Raw genomic sequence first — 25,910 nt, forward strand, 5'->3', positions numbered from 1 at the left:
ATATCTTTGGGGAACGCGGCAGCAGACGCCGCTGCCAAAGAAGCTTCGTATTTACAGAAAGGTGTAGTAGGAGAATACATGTTGCACCACACAGCACGCCAAGAGGTCCCCACAGGATACAACATGATGCCCACACAGGAAATAATAGAGCTGCAAGAGGGAGCTAGTGCAGAAGAAAAATTGCTGTGGACTAAAAGGGGATGCAGCAAATCGCCGACTGATTTGTTATGGCGACAAAAAAGTTCAGGAAAAGCGGTAATGCCAGTCACATTGTTAGAAATAGCATTTCAACAACTACACTTTCCCGCACACAACGCAAAGCAACACATAATGGCAGAGATACAAGAAGATTGGTTTGCACCTTGCCTCCATGAACATGTCACAAGACTGGCTTTAGAATGCACGACATGTCAGATTTACAACTCAGGCATGACATTGCGCACACTGAGAGGAACGATACCCAAACCAAATGGCCCATTCAGAGAGCTCCACATTGATTATGTAGACATGGGAGAAAGATGTAACGGGGCTCGCTACATGATTGTGGTTGTATGTCCATTTTCGAGATGGGTGGAGGCAGGCCCCTGTGCGCGCCCTGATGCGAAGGGTGCCGCGAAGTTCCTAGTGCGGGAAGTGTTCCCGCGCTGGGGGATTTGCGAAGTTATTCGCTCAGATAACGGCACGCATTTTGTTAATGAACTATTCAAGGAAGTGACTACCCTATTGGGAATAAAGCACAAATTATGTTCAATTTATCATCCTCAAAGTAATGGCGTAGTGGAAAAAATGAACGGTCTGTTAAAAAGCAGATTGTCAAAACTGTGTTTTTCCCTTAAAAAGACCTGGATGTACTGCCTGCCTTTGGCCTTGTTCGAGTTACGAAATCAGCCAAGTAAAGACCACCACTTGTCCCCGCATGAGATCGTCACGGGAAGGAGGATGCACACAGCGCATTCACCTCTCCGTGAACGTTCTGATGCACACAGAAGCGCAGCAATATTAGGAGAGGAGTTCACAGAGTACTTGAGAAAACTGACACGGGCAGCGCGCGTAATTGCAAAGCAACTAGCCCCCCCCTCTACAAGAGAGGAGGGGAACACAACAGAAACAGAGACAATGCCCGAAAAACCATTACAACTAATGCCTGGTGACCTTATATATGTCCGAAGTTTTGTGCGAAGGTGGAATGCACCACGTTTCCATGGCCCTTATGAGGTAGTGTTTTGCACACCGACAGCAGTAAAGGTAAAGGGCCTACGATACTGGGTGCATTTGACAGACGTACGCAGAGCTTATAACGCCGCGGAAGGTGAGGTACAGGACGAGGCACGGACAACTGCGGACAATGAAATTGTGCAGAATGGATGATGGGAATTTTGTGTGCATTAAGTGTTGAACACTGAACACGAATGGCGCACGACATGCGTACTGAAATGAACATGTGTATATACATATATATATATAATTTTTTTTTTAGAACTTTTGAAGGTTTTTGTCTGGTCCTTTTTGGGTTTTGGAGAAGTTTTTTCTCTCTCTCTCTCTCTCTCTCTCTCTCTCTCTCTCTCTCTCTCTCTCTCTCTCTCTCTCTCTCGACTTTTCTCTTTATGTATGAAATAATGTACTGATAGTAATATTTGTAAAGTTACCTTGTCTGTGGACATACCCCCTCCTTCGCCCACTCCCATACTTTACCGAAAAAATTTCACAACGTTCTAAATGTTTACATGCGTGTACTTAATGCACTTTTATGTCTCAAACAGGATTCACTATGGCATCGGATGGGCAGCCTGCAACTAATAGATTTGTTAGATTTAGAGAAATGTTAGTAGATAGATTGACGTATTCATACGAATGTGGTTTATCAATGTGTGTTATTGTGTTCTTCATCTCAATATTCTGCCTAATGACACATTGGGTCATAGCGTTCATCTCTACTGAGATGAACGAGGGGGGAGGGGGGAGTAACACCACCCTTGCCCCTGGCACGAATTCAATTACAAATATGAATATTAAAGAAGGTGATTTTTTGATCTGGGATGGATCCCGCCTTGTATGGGGTTACTACACTGCACCACCCACTGCTGCCCCGTCACGATCAAAAGACAAAGGTATGAAAAATGACACAATGTCCCTACCTGAAATATATAACAGCCCCACTACCCTTCCCGCCCCGATACAAAACAGCGACTTGTTGTTTATTGAGGAAAATGGAAAAGTAATTACAATGACAGAACACAAGTCCCTACATGAAGAATTGGAAAAGGGGGGAGGGAATGAGAAAGGGGGGCCTATTATTACATCTATCGGAACTATAAGGTATAGGAGGGGGGAGAGAAGTAGGCGAAGAAGAGAGACAAGCAGGAGGGGGTATGATGAGTATTATGGGTTAGGATTAGACAAGATGGAAGACCCACGACACCCCCACCAAGCAAATAAATGGTATGCAGATATGAGTACAACAGCTAAACAGACAACTAATGAAAGCTGCTATGTCTGTTCGCTCATCCCCCATGCATCAGGTACACCCAAAGTGTTGTTGCCAAGAGAATTGCCCATTGTGGATGCCCAATGTCTCCTTCATCTCACACTGTGTAGAATAAAGAACACCTTTCAAGCACACGATGTCTCTTTCAAAATAATACAGGACAACAAAACGTGCTATTCAAAAGCGTCTGGAGTGGTCTGTCCTAAAGAACCTTTCTTTGCAATACAAGGGACGCTGTTTTCAGAAAACAACTGGAAAGATGAAGAAGTACTGTGCAAAGCGGAAGCACTGAGAGGTGTCCAACCAGACAAGCTGCGATGGATGGAAAAAACGTGCTTACCAATATGGAAAGAACACATCTCTAAACTAACATGGGTAACAGCGATGGAGAAACCCTTCAAGCTACAAAGTGAAATACAAAACGAACTATGTTTCAAGGGAGAAGGAAAAGTGGCAATGGGAACGAACAAAAACTGTAACAAAACTCTCACCATCCCAGACATGAAAAAAGGAACAGCAGCACTAATGGACACATACTGGGTGTGCGGGAATCAGGCTTACTTGCACCTTCCCCAGGCATGGAGTGGCAGCTGCTCAATGGCCACTTTGCATTCGGCCCTAATGGTGATTCCAGAAAGCCACGTTGACAAAAATAAAAAGACGCAAGGGAACATGAACAAGGACGAGACGTCTCCCACTGCAGAAGCATACCTCTATGTCCTGTCCTCCGGAGGGAAAGAAGAGGAGCTATCACGGAACAAGCGAGCATCAAACTATATATCACAAGCGTCATCCGATTTATTGGCACAGATCCCAGACAGGTATCGCCTGTTCAGCTCCGTGGAAACATTTTTTGCCTCACTGGTTTCAAGTGTCCAAGCAAGAGCAAATGCAAAATGGCTTCAGATCACACGGTGGGAACTGATTCAGCTGGCCAATGACACTGAAGAAGGGTTCAACATAATAAAGGTGGAACTACGAGCTCTGCGACTAATGACCATGCAGAACAGGTATGTTCTGGACCTACTAACAGCAATCGATGGAGGTGTTTGCCGAAAAATAGGAAGTGCGTGCTGCACGTTCGTACCTTCTGAAGACGCAGAAAATGGGTCCCTGTCCCACGTCATTGAAGCAGTCCATAACCTGGGAGAGAAAATGAAGCTGGAAGGTGGGGCTGAAGACAGCTCATGGTTCGACAATATCTTCTCCTGGGTTCCCTCCTGGCTTGGAATAACGATGAAATTATTGATACCAGTTGCGGTGGTCCTCCTCGTGGTGTTCTGCCTGTGCCAGGTGGGCCTTCGATGTTGTGCTAACGCAGTCCCTAACGGTGCGATGATGATGGTGACAATGGGCAACTCAGGTGGTACAATTAAGGCGACACAAGAAGTACATGTACAGACAGGACCGGATAATACTGCCAGATACCAGTTAGTGCCTATGTGCCGTGATAAGTACATAGTAGACAAACTATGGCACACCACTATCAAAGAACCCCGAGATGTGGAACTGGAATGGTATGAGGAGGTCTGGGTGGACTTGGAAGAGACGGGTGACTGTATATATTTAACCTGTACCCCAGATGAGTATGCTAGAAGAGGTGAGAGCTTGAGGGGGGTATGCAGAGCCTGGATGCCTAGAAAAGGAACACCTGCATGGGATGACGCAGTGATAGAGGAGCAGGAATGCAGAAGATTAGAAGAGCTAAAGAATTCGTTACTTTAGTAACGAAAGGGGGGAAATGTAGGGAAGGACTGGCCGCGAGGCCCTCCTCTCCTACAGTCTTCTCCCCAGGTGAGGACCATGACTCGGTGGCCGTCCCCTCATGCCACCCGGGCCCAGGTGGAGGAGGGGTCACCCGCCGACGACATTGCCCACACATATCCGTTCCCTGCATATACCAAAATTTAGTTAGGCCTAGAAGCCATCTTGTTTAGCAAACATGGCGTGAGTTCAGCACACTGTAACGAGGCCCCCACCTTTGGAGGGCCTTTCATGCATCTCTGCCGCCGCAGTAGCCCTGGTAGATCCGCTGCGAGCGCGTTCCCATGAGAAAGTCGGATATGAGCTAACCCAAGATGCTAACATTGTAACATCATTCTCATCCACAATGTAATATCGCACCCTGCATGACCTGGTCCGCGAGGCCGGGGTGACGGGAAAAAAGCTGAAGCATCACTATCTGAAGAAAGTAGAAAATAATTCAAGTATTGGTATTAACGAACTACCTCGGTTTAAACAGATCATGTAAACTGTGAATAAACCATAAAGATGTAACGTTACATGATACCACCCTAGGTCTGGACTAGTGCTGCTACAACCACAGAGAAAGATGTCGACCAAATGTATAGCCTTTACTTACTCATATATGTTTTCTTAATCACCTAAAGCAGCGAGCATCAATTTCTGTAGGCCATAACCTAGAACGACCTCGTGTAACGTTTAATGTACATAAAATAATCACATCATGTAGTAAATATAATGTTAGGTAACGAAAAGGTACTCGGACCGACTGTATTAAAGAAATGTGTAACGAAATGGAAATATATATGTGTGTTTAAATAACATCAAAATAAGGCGGAACGTTATAAAAGTTCTGCATTTAAAAGTTAGCAACGCACGAGGAAAAAAACCTTTGTGAGTATATGCAAGGCCATTCTCCCTCCCACCCTGCCAAGCCTGCCAGATAAGGAAGCTAAGGCCTGTGCCGCGCTCCCTCACCTCCCCCAACCAAGCTGGAGCCGCTTCAGAGAGTCAGAGGCCCCGGTACCGCACCCAAGGCCACAGCCCACCACCTGTGTTATTTACAGCACGGTAATAAACCCACGTTTTGAATCCACTGATCTACCAGCACCCTCTCGTAAAGTCCACAACCCTCCCCCTAGACCACCCCAAGAACGACCCCCATCACTGGGACAAGACACAGAGACCCATTTATATAATAACTTCTAACGCGGCAGACAGGCATGTACCAGTCGGCTCAGGCCCCAAAACTCAGCCCCTCGACCTAAAATACCGGTCAATAGGACACAGGTAAATCTCACCCTAACCGACAATCACCGGACCTCTCAAGAGGTGCATTCCTCATGCGTTGCGTTTATTGTATAAGACAAACTGCCGAGCGATTTATTGATGAATTTAGATGTCGTTTCTTGAATAACTGCAGTGTGCATGGCCTAGGGCAAACGAGTCAGGAGAGGTATTCATCTTTGTCACAGGCTGCCCCAGCATACCAACACCGCTCGGATGACCTCAAGCTGGCCTGCCAGGCCCAACCCAACCCACGAGGCTGACCAGTGACGTCCTCACGCCAAGACCAACCACGCTGCAGCAACACCTATAGTTAGTCGACGCCACTCAATCCCAATTAACTTGTGCCCCCTATAGTGTGTAGGTTCTGATGACGTTTTTTGTATTAGAAATACGCCTGTCTTTGCTATTGTCAGACAGAGCGCTCTCGGAGGTTGCAGAGTTCTTTGCATGCCCTATTCTTTGGATAAACTCCCACTTACGCTCACCCGCACTCTGTCTTGGCCTTATTCCCACTACGGGAGAGTCCCTTATTGTCTCTCATTGCGGGGAGGATCGTGCTGAAATTGGGGGCGCTTCCTTTCACCAGCAAGGGTGGGGAATTCTTCTTTGACTTTCTTCTTTCCTGTAGTCAGAGAAAATTATGGTAAGGGCCACATGCAGAGCCACTTAAAGAAGTACTTAAGGACATTTCTGGTATCAATAGCACACTCTTGATGTGCACTCTCCTATTGTTTACATGTTCTCATACATTCATGACAACATATGTATTAACTTCAACATTGTGATTTATAATTTTATTGCGAGTCTAATTTGGCATTCTTGTATTAACATTTCATACAGCTGCACACGAGGTTACAACAAGTACATCCATGGTCATATACATAATATTATCTTTATTCTTACTCTTATTAATGGGATCCAATGCATTATTGCCCTTACTACACAGCATCAGCTCATTATTAGTTTTTACGATCATATATGAGGCATCAATAAGCATCATGTTCAACATTTTAGCACACTTATGGCCACCAACTACCACAATTCAACGGACCGATCACGCGCGCTTGACCTGTCACGTGACGCACTTTTAGGCCCTTTTTTCATAGATGCGGAAGCAAGGAACTGCGTATTGTAGACCTGCCGAATCGTCGGTAACACGCGACGCGGGATCTATCCCAATTACTTTTCAGGTATGGAGAAACTTTTTCTCTCAGTACAATTATATACATTACAACTACAGTGACATTGGACTTAGCCCGTTCACTCGTGGTCTGACGCATCGCATTTACTTTTACCCTTCATTTTATTCGTAGTATCTGAATCTTGACCGGGAATATTCCTAACTACCTTTCACAAGGAGCGCTGACGGCTAAGGTATCTTTTAGATTAATGCCCACACACTTGCCCTGGTTAACCACCACTTATTAATTTGCACTCCATGTGTACATACATGACCTCCTCTTTGTTTACCTTCTCTTTCAGCACTGTAGCATACTCGCCATCAGAGCAGAGCATTTTTTCACGATGTGCTCCTTGCACACATATTAAGATCAACTCTATATTGTAACATATATATATATATATATATATATATATATACTTTTATATATATATATATATATATATATATATATATATATATATATATATATATATATATATATATATATATATATCTTTTACTTTCACTCTTACCAATCAAGGCACCTTCATCACTACTGGGTGGCATGGGACAGTTACACAACTATGATTCATTGCTCACCACATGGCAAGCTCCCAGGTGTCTAAGGGATGAACTGTGTGGATGCTGACACATCACTCCTCCTTTTTGCATGAGAGAGCCAATATATGTAACATGCAACATGCAATTATATTTGGCATAACACACTATGGTTTTTGTTTCAATGCACTATATGATTGTTCAAAAGGGAACTCAGTTTATTTTTTCTTTCGTATATATTTTTTGTCTTCCATGTATGGTTTGAATTATATCGATTCACCGACTGGGATTTTGACCAATGAATGTTCTACTACCAATGGTAACAAATTCAATTTATCTTTCTTTATATAATTCTGATTATGATTCTATGTGCATTAACATGACGCAATGTCTATATGTTTTTTGTTTTGCTTTTCTCCGATGGGTACTGGCCCCCATCCCTTCCTTTCTCTCATTATTTGTGTCTTCTTATACAACCCCATGTCACAATTATCTTCTTTCAACATGACCTTATGATATTATGTAATATCATCACATGCGTATTTGTGTTTTCTTAATATTACAGTTTTGCCTTGAAAAGGACTCCTTTCTTCTGGGTTGAAACACGTGTCGGCAGTTCTGTTTTATGTACTTTTCCATTAAACCTGTTCTAAACAGCATTTTGGCTGATCAACCCATTGGACTGAATTATTTGTCATTTTGAACAATGTTATCATTAAGAGGGGAAATAATTTGGTCACCGAATTTGCCATTCAATGTGTGTTTATTTTAGGTGGAATGAAACAAACAAGGGAGTCTCTTACTGATAATTAACGTAGGATCAAAAAGGTTGTTGATGAAAGAGATTGGGTCACAACTGTTGAAAATGTGCAAAGATAGCGATTTATGCTTAGTTATGCAAAGAACATAAGAAGCAGGTTACTTTTGTTCTGTACTTGAAAAAATCGCCCTCTAAATTTGTATCCATTACATTTATGAGTTTAGAGGAGAAGCCAAATACCCCCACTCCACCTGCCCCACCTACATTACCTGAAACGCATGAACCAATATATGTGATGTATGCTGAAAAAGTAAATCAGTAAAGAGAAGAGAGAGGTCTCTGTGCAGTACCCATAAGAATACCTATACCTAAGAGAATATGGGAGGTGAAGTATCCATTGAGGAAACCATACTTACATCCAAGACAATAGGATGACCATTTGAAGGAGATTCCTGATGAAACAAAGAAAATGAAACACCAGGATGAATGGTGACATCATACAAAGCGGTATCGACTCCAGATAGAAAGATAACCAGACCAGAGAGGCAGACAATTTATAAAGAACGAAGAAATACCAAGGATAAGTGACATCTTGGGATCATGATAAAGAAACTTATGCCACAAACATGATGAGGATCCTTAGTTAGTTTAAATGTGTACAGATGCAATGAAAGGCAAGCAGCAAATCAAACATGAAGCTATCCAAATGCTTTTAAATAAGTTAGACCGCAGCAAGCGCCAACATATTCATGTAAACCTCACAGATACATATGGATTAAATAAAGAATGAATGTTTCCACTACGTATAAAGCAGTCTTGAGCAACGAGGAAGGCCTCAATACAGTGTTGCAGTTACAAAAACAATTGAATTAAACAGAATATATTTCAGCTAAGAAGTTGGCTGAGCCACGGAATCCAAGGTCTTATCAGAACTGGAATTGGCTGACATTGGATACAATTAACGTGAAAGAACAGAATCTCCTGTTCAAGAAGGTCAAGCAGAGCAAAGGACATCAGAGGACTATTGAAAAATAAAATCAAATATACAAAAAGGCTCAATTTGTGGTGTCCAGTCACGTGATGGAAGAAAGTTGGACGGATGAGAAAATAACACCTACGCACCGAAGCTAGAGAGTACCCATACTCCTTAAAAAGTCCCAGAAAACAGTACAGACTCAAGGCCAACTTCAAATTGCTAATTGACACTAAACCATTGAGGTGATGATGGATTGTATTTTTAATTGGTGGGAGGCTGGTATCAAGACAAGCTCACCCGCACCAGGTTGTTCGGTCTGCATGCTGCTCAGGTAGGTGGAAAGTTACTGACGGGGGTTAGAAGCCAACCAATTGTAGGGGACCACGTAGTTGGGGGTCCTATAGTTTTTGTAGCCAATGGGATGTTGTACATTTAGTGATGTTCATAGTGGCCATTTTGAAGGGAGGGCTTAGTTGTCCAACCTGATGTTATATACCCAATACTTTCTCTCCTTTACTCCATACAGATATAACACCTATACTTATTCACTTAGAACCAATCCCGCATCCCGATTGGTTTTAGTAGTTCACCACGTAGGATGACGTTGGTAACGACGCATGTCAACACGTCAGCTATGACCGATTATGGGTTTAGGAACCCAGCTTGTTTATGAAATGATTGAGAGTTAGAGTATGGAGCGATTGCTGATGTTCGTTGTACTCCTTGTTTTAAATACTTGCATTAAAACAGACACACTTTTGCCAAGCTATTTGTGTTCTCAAACTATTGATGTTTGATTAAAATCTGCATCCCCATCTATCTCCAGGGTATTGCTACTCATCTTAAAGGGCTAGAATCCTCCAGTTCATGAGATTCAATTGAATTTTAGTTAGGGTCATTTTAGCTATAAGGAAGATCTTGATTTATGATCAAGACGTTTGTCGCTATTGTCAGGAACCAGAGAAAATTGAGTCATTGAAACATGTCGTTTTGGAATATTATGAGTTGGATAATCTCTGGATAACGTATTTTAATAAGTTTATTCACAGAGTTGATTGTGTTGACTGTGTTTTTGGAGTTGGTTGTTGAGCAGATTTTGCACCACGCTCAATATTGCCATTGTGATGTTTCTTACTTAGATCAAGTTGTTATAACCATGAATTGGGACTATGAATTAATTTGAAGTCCAGAAAATGGTTGATATTCATTTGTAATATGCACAATGACATTTTCTATTTCTTGTGAATACTCTTATGCAACATTTGATATGTATATATTTCATAAAGGTTAATCCTATTTAGCAATACAAATGAAACAGAACAAATAAAAACTAGAAATATATATGAAACAGCAAGAAATTATTATTTCCTGTTGCCTCCGGAGGTACCAAAGACTACTTACTAAAAGCATGAATTTCACCCCCCACTCCCTGACACAGGTGCTTGTTAGAATGAAGTTATTCTCACCACCAGCCCAGGGTCTCCTTCCTTTGGCTTGAACCCAGACCAAACGTGGGCCCTGATTCTTTCCTTCAGGGTCACATTATCTAGCAAAGGTCTGGACCACAGCCTCAGCAGGCTTACAACACTTCAGCTACTTCTGGTAGTCACTGGTTCACCCAGGGTCTGGTTTGTAACTCCCAGCAGGCTAATAAGCAAGGGTCTCTTTTGAGTGAAGCCTGCCCTCGACCAGGCTCTGGGCTGTACTCCCCAGCACACTCTATATATTGCTGGTTTTCAAAATTGGCTGTCGTGTGTCAGGGACTGAGTAATAACTCCCAATAATCTATGACTCCTCACTGTCTTTACTGCTTCTGCTCCCTCACAGTCTCGCTGAACTGCTTTCCCAACTCATCAATCCCTGTTCCTCAAAAATAACCTAGATGACCAGGATTTGTGTGACTGAATATTATAGTTGTGACCTTGGGCAAGGTGCCAAACCTACAGAATTTAGTGATTTGTTATATGGTTCAGAGGTGCTAATGTCAATTGTGGCCACGTTTTAACTGATTACATGTACTTGGAGGGATGAGTTCTTCATCAATCTTTTGCAGCGAACCTCTAGAGCTTAATGTACCTCTGATCAGATACCTCGGCCGTCTGTACATTTCGTTTCGCTTACTTGCATGAATATTTAGATGGGCAGAGTACTGAAATTATTATTAGAATTGTTTATGTATTTATTTATTTATTTATTTAATTAATTAATTATTTTGCTATTTTGGTAGAAGGTGCTGTAGGGGAGAGAGGGCAATTATAGGTTGTATAATAGGGTAGGGTGGAATATGATTATGCAACTCAAGAGATGTATGGTGTTCTGGAGGGTATAGGTTGAATCAATCTATGCAGAGTAAATATTGAAAATTATATATGGCTTGGGTTCTGTCAGGCTGCTACGGTTTTGGAATATACTTATCTGTGTTGTGTCATTGTGTCTGTGTTGTTGGTGTATGTAACCCCCTCAACTACAGACAGATTGGTGGATGATGAGCGAACAAGGATGTCTTTAGTGTGCAATGGAGAGATGTTTCTGTTACTGCCTTTTGATATGTATCCCAATAATGGATATGATATACTACCTGAGGTTAATTTGTTATAGAGAATGAAACCACTAACTTTTGTAATATGGAATGTGAAATGCCAGAATGTCCCTGACAAAGGAAAAGAGTTATGACAAGAATTTGGGTGGGAAAGGGCAGATATGGTCTTCCTTCAGGAAACACATTTACTTGATGATGACTGAAGCTTTTTGAAGAATACGAGATACAGACAGGAACATTTCAATAATTATACCATGTAGTCCATGGGAGTATGCATATTGATCCATAAAGGTTTGAACATGGTAGTTGAGAAGGTAATTAGGGATGGAGAAGGTTGAATATTGGTGGCTGGCATTTATTTTGATGGTAAACTAATAACCACTAGTTCTCTATAAGGACCTTGTATGCCTAGGGGAAAGTTTCTTTATGAATTGTGTACAATATTAAGGACTCTTCAGGGAGAAAATATATTTCTAGGTGATTTTAAGTGTATACTGGATTGTAAATTGGACCATTCTGTGGCATGCAGATACACAAATAGGAGAGCAAGCAGAGATTTCAGTTGCTTTTTACAGGACTTTGATTTGGCTGATATATGGAGAATAGTAAATCCAACTGAAAGAGTTTCATTTTTTTCTCCTGTACATAACTCCTATTTGAGAATAGATGTGATGTTGTTATCGGATGGACTTATTGGCAAGAGTGATAATGTATCCATAAGAGAAAGAGGGACCTCAGACCAATCGTTAGTTGAATTGCGGCTAGATATGGATGCCAGAAGTACATATTTTACATTATGGGGGCTGAGGCCAGGAATTCTGGCTGATTAGGGATAAATTGATGCACTTTGTATTTTCATGGATTTTTTTTTTTGCTGAAAACTGGTGTTCTGCTGGTATGCTCTTAGTTTGGGACAGTGTCAAAGCAATGATGTGAGGTGAATTGATTAGTCGTACAAGTCAGATGAGGAGGGATGGATTAGCAGAAACTGTACAGTTAGAAAGAAAGGTTACGGAGCTTCAGAAGAGATATGCACTGTCTAGTGATCAGAGGGATACGTTGGAATTGCAGAAAGTGAACCATGCTTTGATGGTGGAGATTAACACACAGACGAAAGAGGTATGTTCTTTCAAAAGCAATAATGTTGGTAGTTTGGTGATAAGCGTAGTAAGCAATTGGATAATCAACTGAAGGGAATGACTGTGTGAACACTTATAAAGAGTGCGGATAATATGCATAGTGTATTAGTAATGAGGAATGCTGATACTTGTGAGTGCTTTCACTCCTTTTATGAGAGAATTTACAGGGAAAATATCCTTCTATCAGAAGCAGAGATGGATGAGCTTTTTCGCAAAATTGATATTCCACTGTTGACACCTGATAGTTGGAGGTTTGCATTACGAGAACAGAGGTTGTGGTGCTTATTCTAATATTTAGTAATTGCAATTGGTTATTTACAACGTGCTTAATACCCAGAGGTATCTAAGCACCTGTGTTCCTTCATATCATTTTGCTTCCAAGGAGAGCATGTTGCCCCTGAGCTATCCTCCCGAGAACGTATATTTAATAAGTATATTTAGTGACATTTACTTATTAGAATTATCAATTATTTATAATGATTTGTAACTATAAGACATGGATTTTATTTAAGGTGTATTCCCTCATGAAAATGCTCAATTGTTGTGTTCCACTGAAACGTTGAAAATAAAATTAACCTCAATTTTCTTTTTTTAAAAAGATTTACTAAGCCATGTCCTGGTTAACTGCGCCCCACAGAATAAGTCAGCGTCTCTGCTCCATCTTTCACTCATGTGTATTACCTCCCTTCATCATCATTCCCATGTGTTGTGGCTTCAAATCATCTACCTTACCAGTAATGACTTGATTGGCAATCAGTCTGCCACCTGAGAGCAGATGGCACAAGGTACTCTCCCCTCCTTTATGAAATGAGTTGTCATGGCACTGCTGCTCTAGTGGGGCTACCAGTGTGAGCGGAAAACTCTTCTCTCCTATCTCTGTGTATGTGACTGGTTCATGAGTCCTACAGTCTGAAACATTCGTGGTAAGCATATCTACTAATCACTGTACGGACTCTTCAGCTGATTGCCTCCTGTACTCTGTGTGCTCCGTGCAGTGTTTCTGGTGTACTGTGATATGGAATCGGCTGTCATGTTTCCTCCTCAGCCTTGTCCCTCTTCTCCAGATGTTTCCCTCCCACCCCTCCATCCGTGTTAATGAATGAGATTTGGTCACAGGCTAGAAAACCTTTGAATGAGAACAGGAGCGACCCATGAACACTCTCGGAGGACCCAATATGGGAATTGCAGTCACAAACCACACCATTCATAGAGGCACTGACCTCCATCAAAAGTCCACCTATCTTTGACCTTCACAAAGGATGTGAGCAACAGCATAAGTGAGATTCAAACCAAAGGTTGAATGAGAAATTGCCTGCACAGGTCCGAGCACAGCTGATGAACTCAAATGTCATTGCTTTTCAGTAAAGAGTCACAAAGTCCTTGACTGTACCTGGAACAACATGTCTGAAATGAATGTGCAAGGTGGAGCCCAGGGTTCGCATAATTCGTCCCTGGACATGGCTGTACCAGGGCACATGGAAGTCAATTGGTATAAGTATCAAACCCAATACCCACAATAAAAGAATAATATTGGACTAGATGACCCTCATATGTCCTAGATCCCATCAAAGAAAATGTATCCGTTGATTTGGCAGAGCTGTGGACAGCGTTCCAGCAGTGGTGCGCTGCATCATGCACAGCTCACAATGTACATTGTGCCAGCGCCAGCACAGCCACTAAGGTGTCCAGTGCCTGTGCAGGAGCAGATGTCACATCAGCACAAGAGGGAGGACTAAGACTGTGCCTCAATGCGCCTGCGTGCAACGCGGCACGTGACTGTTTAGCATTGAAATGACTCAATCTTACACTAAGGTGGTATTAGTGCATGCACAGGAAATGGAAGTCTTGGTAGCTGCTTCCGGACTACCAGAAGTGCAATAGAAGATGGCAGTGTGCTAGACACAGTGCACAGCTTCTCTAATACCACCCCTGATGTCTGACAATGCACCGTTGAAACGGAGGTTACCCACTGACATGTGGCACCTAGTGATGATTTATTTTTGATGTGATATTGGTGTAATTTCAAAATGTTGAGGAATATCGCTTGAAATACGGCACATAGGCAGAATGTACATTTGCAAACTGCTATGAATTTGATGCCTATCGTATTTCCTGGTCCGCCTACACCTCACCTACACCTCTACCTGTGTCTTCTTCGCTCGTCATTCTTTGTGTAGGAGTGTGAATGGAAGACATTGTCCATAGTCACTGATTTCTTTTATGATCCCCAGATGTCCCCCACCCTCCCATCGATGCATCTGAGAGTGCCATTGTACTGACGGCACTGCAGCCGTGGCCTGCCACAGAGCCACGCTCGGCAGTTGGCAGCTCATGCTCAGAGCCACTGCCGATCGGGGCTCAGGCGTTTCCAGAGTGGCGTCAGCCTGCTCTGCTTACATGGGGCACGTGAAGACCCATGTGCGACAGACATGCTATTTCCCACTGGTGCTACTTCACTTGACATCAGATCAGAGAAATACGGCATACCCACATGCTATGTTCATACATAAAAACTATAAAACATCAAAAAGAATGCTGAGCTGTGCGGTTACTCGACTAAACATTGACGCATATTGTCTACAAGATCACAGATTGCACACGCTGGGGGCTGGGGCCATTTCAGAGTGAGCGTATGCTGAGCATCGTAGTGGCCATGTTCCTACTGCGCGTGCCTTGGAGGTACAGCATTGAAGTAGAAACCCACTCTGTCATTAAAGCAATTGCAGTTGGTTTTTATTCTTTCCGGGTCAATCTAAGCATGAACATGGAGCATTGCAAACAGTTTCCTTCGCCACTTCTAACCTAAAGACTTTCCTCTCAATCACAATTGTTTAGCAGAAGATCTGCAGCTCTTGCTGCTGCAAAAATCAACTTGCAAGAAGGCTTCGGTGCGTGTCCTACACGAGGAAGCTTCTTAATGAATATAATCACCCCGAACCCTCTTTACCCGCCCCTAATACGTGTCCTTTTCGATGACGCGGCAAGTTGTTCTCGTATCTGAATGCACCTGCCAGAAAAACATGCTCTTCCCAAGTGTTTCCGAAGCGCGCATTCTTTCTCCCCTAAAGGGTTGAACATCTTGTTCTGATGCATCAACTGTGACGCAGTACAGGGGCCATGCTGCCAGGGCCGAATGCTCTAACAACAGAATACGTGCTATTCAATAACAGTCGTGCACTTAAACTGGCAGTGCACGCCTTATCGTGGGGACATGCCACACATTGAAAGCGTTGCACTTCAGATTGCATGTGAAGTTTTAATGTTATCGGAGGTAACCTTGTATACATTAAATTGCATCAGGTTTTTCAAACCATGTAAACGACTACACATCACAATCAAAGGTGTTTTGACACTAAACCTATATGACAAATTAGTATTATATATTGTTTAAAAATGATTCTATTTTCTCCAGAATCGAGTCATTTTTTTCACCACTCTCTTTGTGGTGCATTTTTTCGTGAACACTCTTCTCACTCCGGTGGTCTGCCGCTTACTACACCTTTTCCCCATTTCCTGGTCCCTCGGGCATACTTTCGCAGTGCGTACCCACACTTCTTTCTTCCAACTGCACCTGGCACTCCTGTTTTATCCCTCCCCAGTGCTCGCCCACTAATTGTGCATGTATTGGAAGGGGGTTCCTCCCCTACGTCCCTTCAATTCACCCTCTGTCCACACTAACACTGTATCCCCTCCCCTGTTGTCTCTCCAAAAATCCAGCATGTCGCAAGCCCCGCCTGCTGCAGCTCCAGGCTCACAGAAAGTCTTATTTGAAGAACAATGATTGGATCCTAGTTTCTCCTATGCAACATGAAGCAATATACTGACAGTGTTTTCTTTTACTTTTGCAAGAAGAATTTTACCAGTAATCTTCAATTCATGTTATCGAATGGGGTGTTATTAAGAGTGGCATTTATTTATTTATTTATTTGTTTATTGTGCATTTGTTAGGCGCTTGTACAGTAAGTCAATACTGTTTCAAAGTGGCCACAGGGCAATAGGGAGGGAACGTGGGATAGAAAAGAATTAGTACAACGGATAATAGAGACATATCTACTATGCCTTGTGAGTATTCAGAACGTGCAAGTGCAGAGAGAAGAGGGGAGGTGGGAGTAGGGGTGGGTGCTGGAATGTCTGTGCTTGTGGGTAAGCAGCTGATGAAGTGCATAGTATGGTAAGTGCTATGTGACCCGAAGCCGCATTGGGTAGATAGTGCAAGCCTACAGGACGAAGGCCAGGGGTGCCGAATCAAGTGCTGCGAGGTAGACAAAGGCTGGGGCAATTGGGCGTGGGAGGTCAGGACCCCGAAGGATACATAAGGGCCATGGTCACCAATCAGAGTGACTGCGAGATTAAGAGATGAGGAAAGAAGGGAAGGAGGAGGTGAAGATGAAAGTATTAAGGAGCTTCCAGAATTTGAGGAAGTCCTGCTCAAGACAAAGAGCAATGGGGAGGCTGTTCCATAAGAGCGAGTCAGCTGAGGAAAGTAATCAGCCTCTAGCCTTCTGTTTAGCAAAAGGCTTTACACATAGAAAGTTGGTGCCCCAGCACCATAGAGGTCTAGAGGGAGAGTATTTAGTAAGAAAATGTTGCATATAGGGTGGTCCCAGGCCCCAGGCAGCCTTATGGATGATGCAGAGGAATCTGAATTGAATTCATGCAGCAACCGGGAGCCAGTGAATAATTTTTATGGCAGGAGAGATGTGATCCCTGTGCTTAAGGCCAAGGATAAGTCTTGCTACCCTGCTCTGGAATCACTGGGGGGGGTTGTAGAGTGGAAGAAGGTAGATTCAGGAGTAGGCTATTGCAGTAGCCAATCCTAGAGAGAACCATGGCTCGGGTAACATTGAGCTTCTGGGGGAAAGTGAGAAAAGGGAGAATTCCTTTGAGAAGGAAGAGTTGAAAGTGGGACTTTTTGGCAATGTCCTGAGTGTGAGGGAGGAAGGAGAGAGAGGAGGCGAAGATGACTCCAAGGTTTCGGGCTTCAGATGAAGGAGCAGGTGGAGAGCCCATAGAGGGAGGCCAGAGTGAGGGGAAGAAAGGGGGAGCAGGGGTCCCAATAGGAATGGTCTCAGTTTTGCTGGCATTGAGGCAGAGATCGTTGGAAGTGCACCAGGACTGGATGGCAGATATGCAGTCAAGGATGATGGAAGGTGCAAGAGGGTCAGCAGCAAGTTTGAAAAAGAGTTGTGTCATTTGCCTAGCACTGTAAATTGGCAGGGAAGGAGGAAATGAGGAGTGCCAGCTGAGCAAGATGAGAGGTTTGAGCCCTTGGGGATACCACAGGTGGAGAAGGAAGTGGGTGACTCTGGATGCTTGAAATCCAGACTGCTGGTTGTGAAGGCCACCAATGAGTTCAGTGTGAAAAGTAAGTTGTGGAAAGGCCAGCTTCTCCAGCGGTTTCCCAAGGAAGGGGTTGATAGAAATAGGGTGGTAGTTGGCTGGACTGGTAGGGTCTGCTGAAGGTTTTTTCAGAAGGGAGCATACAAGGGAGTGCTTGAGGGAGGATAGGAAGATACAGTGGCAAAAGAGTGATTGCAGAGATCAGTGAGTGCAGGGACCAGAGAGACAATCTTGTCCTCGATGGTTCTGGAGGAGCAAAGGGAAACCTGTTCAGAAGAGACCTTCATGCAGCATACAAATCTGGTGACTTCTTCGGGTGTGACAGTGGAGAAGGAGGAGAGAAAGGAAGATTGAGGGTGAGAAACCATAGGAGGCAGGCGAATGAGGGATGGGTTGGAAGGGAGGGTAGCAAGGGTGCTCAGGATGTCCAGAGATTTGGTAGTGAAGTGTGTGGCCAGTGTGTTGTAGAGGGGCTGGGACAGGAGAGGGGAGGAGGAGACTGCGGAAGGGTTGGCTAGTTCCCTGCAGATTCTAAAGAGTTCAGTAGTGTGGTTGGATGCACCAGATTCCCGTGCCTGGATGTGGGCCCTTTTCTTGGCAAGGATGGAGAGTCTATATTGCCTTTGGAGCAGGTGGCAGGCCAGTTTGTCAGAGGGTGAGCCTGAGGGAGGTGAGCTTTTGGAGGTGCGGTCAGAGGATGGAGGGAAACCCAGGTGTGAGGAGAGGAGATAATGGTCTGACCAAGAGAGTGGAGTGTCCATAGGGGAGGGAGGAGAGAGAGGATAGAATGGATGAGGGCATCCAGAGTGTGTCCAGCCGAGTGGGTTGGGCCAGAGTGAAGAATGGAGAGGGATAGTGAAGTGCAGAGATCAAGGAAGAGAGTGGATGCTGTGACAGGGGAGTCGAATTGGATGTTGAAATCACCCATGTTGAGGAGATTGGTGGTGGTTGAGAGTAGAGAGGAACTGAAATCAGCCCATTCAGAGAGGAACAGGGAGGTAGCACAGGGAGGCCAATAGATAGTGCCAATAGTCAGAGAAGAGGAGGGAGAGATGACCAACTTGCAAACCAGGCTCTCAAAGGAAGAGTAGAGCTGGGTGGGTATAACGGAAGAAGGAACTCACTCAGGGAAGATAAAGGCAACCCCACCTCCAGCGCAGTGATGTTGTGGCTTGGAAATGATCTTGCAGCCATCAGGAAGAAAACAGAGTCAAAAACAGTGACTGAGCTGACACTGAACCATTTCTCAGTAAGAGCGAGAATGTTGAGGTCAGGTGTTAAGAGTAGCCTGGGAAGGAGGTCTCCGCCTTTGAAGGTTTTCTGAGGTGTAGTACAGGGGGCGTGGTGCACCAGTCAGAGGGGGGACAGAGAGAGAGGTAGGGGGAGAGGCAGGTGAAGAAAGGAAGTTAATGAGGGATTGCAGGCACCGGTCAAAGAGGAGGAGATTGGGTTGTGGACCCTGGACCAAGATAGTGCCTGTGTGGTAGACATTAATGATGCAGCGTGATGATGAGAAGCCGGCCAATGGGCCTTCCCAGTTGGTGCCACCATTAATGGGAGAGGATGTGGAAGGGAGGAGAGTGGAGATGAGATGAGGAGTCCATAGATCTGGAAAAGTGACAGAAAAGGATGTCGGTGAAGACCACTCTAAAAGATGCATTGACATTGGTGCCTGCGATGGGTAGGCCAGGGTTGTCTCTCAACATGTCTTTTTTGTGCTTTTTTCTTCCTGACTTTGTAAGAGAGGGAGGGTAGGTCAGTGTAGCAGTTGGAGAAGATGGGGGAGATGGTGAGTGCCATTAGGGTTGTAGAGAATAGTTGGAGCAAAGGGCCTTAAATGAAAAAGTATTTTTCTATTGTCAGAATAAAAAAAAAAGACCAATTTAGAAAGACCGCTCGGTGACAGCACAGAGCGGTATTTCTAAATCGAGGTGGCATGTCAGAGCCACATACGAGTGCACGCCTGGGCTGACCGACAGGAAGAGCAGTAGCGGGAGACTGAGGTGCATAATAATGTATGTGTGTATGTGTGTATGTTTGTGTGTGTGTGTGCGTCAGCATGTCTGTTTGTTGGGGTTTGTATTTTGAAGGATGCAGGCAGAGGAACAAACCCTCCGTTTAAACCCCCTAAAAGAGAACTATGTTGAATATTGTGAGCCGGGCCAAATCGGGCAAATAAAATCGGTCTTTTTGGTGTACGGCCTACAATATTCAACATTTTCACATGGAAGCGAGGAAAGAGGAGAGGCTGAACTACAAGTTCTGGCCCAGCTCACAAGGCGGTTTGGTGGTTACAGGACGGGTACACAATGGAAAGCAATCTGAGGTGCAGGATGTTAAGAAGAACAACACCTAAGTCTGAGAATCAAAAACACGGCACAAAATGCAGGATGTTAAGAAGCACAACACATAGGTTTGAGAGTACAAAACAGGGCACAGAATTCAATGCATAATATTGGGTACAGGATGTTAGGATGCACAATAACTAAGTTTGAGAGTCCAATACAGGGCACAAAAGGCAATGCTCAATATTGGGTGCAGGATGTTAGATGCACAACAACTAAGTTTGAAAGTCCAAAACAGGGCACAAAAGGCAATGCTCAATATTGGGTGCAGGATGTTAGATGCACAACACCTAAGTTTGAGAGTCCAAAACAGGGCACAAAATGCCATGCATAATATTGGGTGCAGGATGTTAGGATGCACAACACCTAAGTTTGAAAATCAAATCAAAAGTCGGGTGCAATGCATTGAAGAAGAGGAGGATTAGATCGAGGCAGAACGTTCAAGTGAGGTCAAGTTTCTGTTCAGGTTTTGTTAGTGGAGGAGGCAGTTGGAGAGTACAGCCATCACTCATGTGATAATGTTGGGTGTGCTTGGATGTGCAAGGGAACAGGACATCTGGGCACTGGCAGCAGTGTGGGGCTCCTCATGATTTGGGGGGGGCAAGAGGTGGTGGAGCCACCATTTCCTCCTAGGCCCTGAAAGGCCCAGACAAGGGGCCTTAGTGAGGTCCTTTGTTGGTGGGCCAGCTTCCGCCTATGGCTCACAGATTGTCTTTTGAATTGTGGATCAGCCAATCTCGGCAGCCACAGATGACGGTAGATGGGGCACTCTGGTGCCTGGAAGCTCTGCAGTGGCAATATTTGAGCGAGAGGGGCCATAGTAGAAAGCAGCCCCACTGGGAATAGTGGTATTTGAATTGCAGCACCAGCACAAAAAAAGATGTTAGAAGCACACAGATTGAAGAAAATGCCTCAATGGACAAATTAGGCTCTTATGTGCAATCGTCGTCAGTGCACATAATAAGATGCTCAATACATCAAAGCAGAGCCCACAGGGCTTACCTGGCATTGCTGGGAGGTTCATTAATGGATGCTGCCTCATGGTCACAGTGAGGAGGAAAAGCGCCTGCCAACGCAGGCAGGCAGTGGTGAAATGCATAGGGCATGAAATGCTTGAATCAGTGAATTCTATCAGATGAAACTTTAAGGGTCCAAAAATCAGTCACTCACAATCAGTCAGGTATACTCATGAGCAATGTGACACCTTAAATTATGATAGATAGAAGTGTGAATGAGGAATGAAAGCTGAGTAACTTAACACAACATAACATAAATAGTGCATAGAACTCTTTAAGCTGAGATTTTAGAAGTCAAAAAGTAGTTATAAACTACTAGTGATATCCGTGTAACCAACACCTCTTTGGACCTCATTAAAGTATCAGAGCAACTATGCCACTATATGGCAGGAATTTATGTCACATAAATCAGCAATATCTAGCAAGTCAATACCACTAACACTCCAGGCCCATATTCGGATGCCATTATCTCCTCTTTTAGTCACTCTGCCCCTTCACATAGCCTTTCATCCTCCACCCAACTGTTATGATATCATATATAACCTTTCTAAAAACCTGCAAAACTACAGACTCTCCTAGAAAGCTCTGTCCTCCTAAAGTCATTAAATCTATATGGCACTCATCCAAGAAGATCTGCACTTGTTAACCAATTGCTCCCTCCTCACATGCATTCTACCAAATGTTCTCAAACATGCGGTAGTGGGACTCATCTATAAAAAAAGTCTCCCTTGATTCATTCGATTCAGGAAACACCCATCTAATGTCTCAAGCACCATTCCCTGGCAAATTACTAGAAAAAGCTGCAGTCTCCCATCTCCAAAAATGTAACCACCAAGCCGATTTCCACCCTGCCAGAGGGACATAATCTTCTCTCCGAAAATCAGAAGACTATTTAATACAAACAGCTGCTGCATTCTAATCCTTCACCAACACTCTCACCTGTCTGCTGCTTTAAGCACAGTAAACCATGCAGCACCTCTTGGTGATTTTTACCGTGTAGCAATTTGCAATCTAGCACTAGCCTGGTTCAAATCCTTCTTTTTTAACCACCCTCAATCAATTGGCCTGCAAGCTTTCGAATCTGAAATGCAGCTCTTCCCTGTGAAGCACCCAAAGGACCCATTCTAGTCACAAACTTACTCAGCATCTATCTCAAAACGCTGACAGACCTCTGTTTCTCGTATAACCTACATACCCTCCAGACTCAGGGAGTACCCAAATATCTTGGCCACAAACTGCATGACCACAATGTCTGATTCAAGTGCCATCCAGTCCTGGTGCACTTCCAAGTGCCATCCAGCCCTGGTGCACTTCCAAGTGCCATCCAGCCCTGGTGCACTTCCAACGATAATTAATAATAACAGGCATGAATTCAATCCCACCAATAACATACATAATCTCTTTCAGATCCATTGCTGTGGTTTTCATAAATGTGGCTATAATCATTAGGATCGTGCACTGCGCCTGTGCAAAAACTCAGAAACCTGGGAATTTTCATCAACTCAGAGATTAGCATTGAGGTCCATACCTGCTAAGTGTTCAGAAACCTCTTTTTTAAGTAATTTTTTATTGGCATTTTCCAAGAAACACAACATTATGAACTCTTTTTTTTCTCCCTCCCCCCCTATCCCATACCTCCACCCCCTTCCCCTGTCCCAACCATAACCCCTATCTCCCACCCTTTTTCCTCCACCGCCTCTCCCCCTCCATCCTTCCTTGCCTGCTATGATCCTCGTGGACCCCGTCCTTCCCCCTGCCCACTTGTCCTTCTTGCAGGCCTCGTATTTAACGCGTATCCCTACATTATCCACTGTCCAAGGATTCAACAGCTCCCAGCCCCTTTGCGCTCCTCTTGATTTCTGCAATCAAATCACCCCCAAAAGTTAAATTTTTCACGTGCACCATGCTCCTCCCGAGTCCCGCTGAAGAAACTTCAGAATTAAACCCCATGCTACGAGCAAACATTGGTGGTCCCCAAAAATGGAGTAAGTAACTCATTCTAGAGTGACAAAGCTCCATAACTTCCCCACCCATGCATGTTCAGTGGGGGTTTCCTTCTTTTTCCATGTCCAGGCAACCACTAACCCCCCGCCATCATCAGAATTACATATGCCTTCCTTTGTGACTTTGCTGGCAATTCCTCTAGAATCCCTCCCAAACCCAGGATGGCTGTCCATTGAGTGCCCATCAGTTGTACCCCAAATATATCTTCCATTTCTAACTGGATCACTGCCCAGTACGAGTGAATGGATGGGCACTCCCACAAAATTTGTTCTCATGACCCCACTTCCCGCATTCCCTCCAACATCTATCCAGGACTGCCTGATAATATTTCTGTAGCTTCTCCGGGGTAAGGTGCCATTGGCCATTAACTTAGTCCATATTTCTTGTATTTGGATTGCTCTTGCAAGGTGGGGCTTTGCGCCCCCAGGGAGTACCATTGCTCCTCCTCAATTGGGTTCCCCACTGCTGTAGCCCATCTCTCCATGTTTACCCTGTTCCCAGGTTCCTCTCCCTCTTTGATGATACAACAAATTGTCCCCAAAATGTGTATGTCCCCTGATCTGTTGAAGCTAAAACAAAGAGGTGATGTCTGGAAGGTTTAGAATGAATCTTAACCACTGGCAATGCTCTTGGCAACCCTCCAGACCACCGTTCTTCGCCTGCCAAGCCATTACAGAAGGGGAAAGACCATATGCAAATCAGGCTTGGCCCCACCCCAAAAGGGGAAGTCCAGCCGAACTGCTAGGCCACATTCCTTCTGCACGAGACCACAAGCATCCCCAAACATGTTTCACCCTTGTTGAGGTTCATTAGTGAGGAGTAGCTTGGGTCTCTAGGCCCAGCAGGCACGGGACCCACATCTGGGCATACCCGTCCCACTCGGGGTGACAAAGCAAAAACAAAGAGGTGATGGCTGGAAGGTTTAGAATGAATCTTAACCACTGGCAATGCTCTTGGCAACCTTCCAGACCACTGTTCTTCGCCTGCCAAGCCATTACAGAAGGGGAAAGACCATATACAAATTAGGCTTAGCCCCACCCCAAAAGGGGCAGTCCAGCTGAACTGCTAGGCCACATCCCTTCTGCACGAGACCACAAACATCCCCAAACATGTTTCACCCTTGTTGGGTTCACCCTTCTGGGCCTATTCACAATCTTAAAGACAGGAAGATTCATTGCCTCATTCATGATACCCCCAATTATATTATCAAACATGTCTACGTTGAAGAATTCCAATTTCCATTCTAGGAGAGTTTGAGACATTATTGAATCCAAAACTTTGTTTAAAATGCCAATGTTATGTGCTGACCAACGTACCCCATTTTGGCATAGTAGGACCCTCAAGTTAGTTGGACCACCAACCCTTATATACCTTGCATTTAACCAAAATGTTAAGTGCCCTCGACATACAATGATCACTCCAAACCTTCTTTATGATGTTAAGGTCAGAGCAGGCTTCAAGTAGGGATTGTCCAACAAAGATATAATCTAACGTGAATGTACACCTTCCCCGGAACCACGTTGGCAATCCACTATCCTTACCCCCTATCTGCCCATTCAGCGGTTTCACGCCCAATGACACGGCAACACTGGCACCATTGTAACCCAGCTTGTGATTTAGGATTCAATGGCCAAGAATCCAGGGCAGCATCCCACAGGCATCGGGACGCAATTGCAGGATATTTTATGTATGCTTAATTCAAGGGTTACAATGGAACAAAGTAAGGTTTCTTGGTTACAGATACAGTGGTCATCACAGAGGTGATGAAACAAGTTTCATTATTTCAATATCGTCCCGTTCTGCCACCGACAATAGAAGTGACAATATGTTGCCAAATCCTGCTCCTCCCTTGCTAGTCCTGATGCATATTCATTTCAATATTGCCGAAACCCAAGGATATCTTCCCATCCTTCCATTGTCTCCATAGATAGGTACATCTGTGCTTGATCCTGTAGCAGCACAATTAAAAAACGCAACTTAATTAGTTAACGTAGTGCTGCCCTTTCAGAAAGGATAAGGTCAGTAACCAGTCTAGATAAAAAAAAATAGAAAAGATTATTTAGTGGACTGCACGCCAGGAAAAACCACCCTTGCAATGTCTGAAGAAGATAAAGCACGCAAGGAGGGAATCCCTGCAGAAATCAACAAAACATTGGTAAGGTGCAAGCAGATGGGAAAGTTATCTACCAAAACACTGGTGATTGCCAATATGATGTTCCCCATATGTCCGAAAATGGGGCGCCCATTCTCAAAATCAGTGATCGTATTGGACACATTTGGTGCAGTGTGATGACCTTTAAAGCCCACCAAATGTTCTTCCTGACCTGCCCTACTACATGGTTTGACCCCCCCTTCCCCGTCAATTTTGATTTAATTTTGTTTATATGCAAACTTTCTGGAGCATGGCTCATTCGTGTTTGTGTATTTGTCCCATTCTACCTCCGTGCTGGGGTGGGAATCTTCCCCAGCGACAAATTTCATAGGAAATTTGGAGTATACATGTTCTTCAAGAAATTATATATATCAACATAAAGGTTGTGAAACGTGATTCAA

Source organism: Ambystoma mexicanum, chromosome 12 (assembly GCF_040938575.1).
Source record: "Ambystoma mexicanum isolate Mex_15411 chromosome 12, UKY_AmexF1_1, whole genome shotgun sequence".
NCBI classification, from domain to species: domain Eukaryota; kingdom Metazoa; phylum Chordata; class Amphibia; order Caudata; family Ambystomatidae; genus Ambystoma; species Ambystoma mexicanum.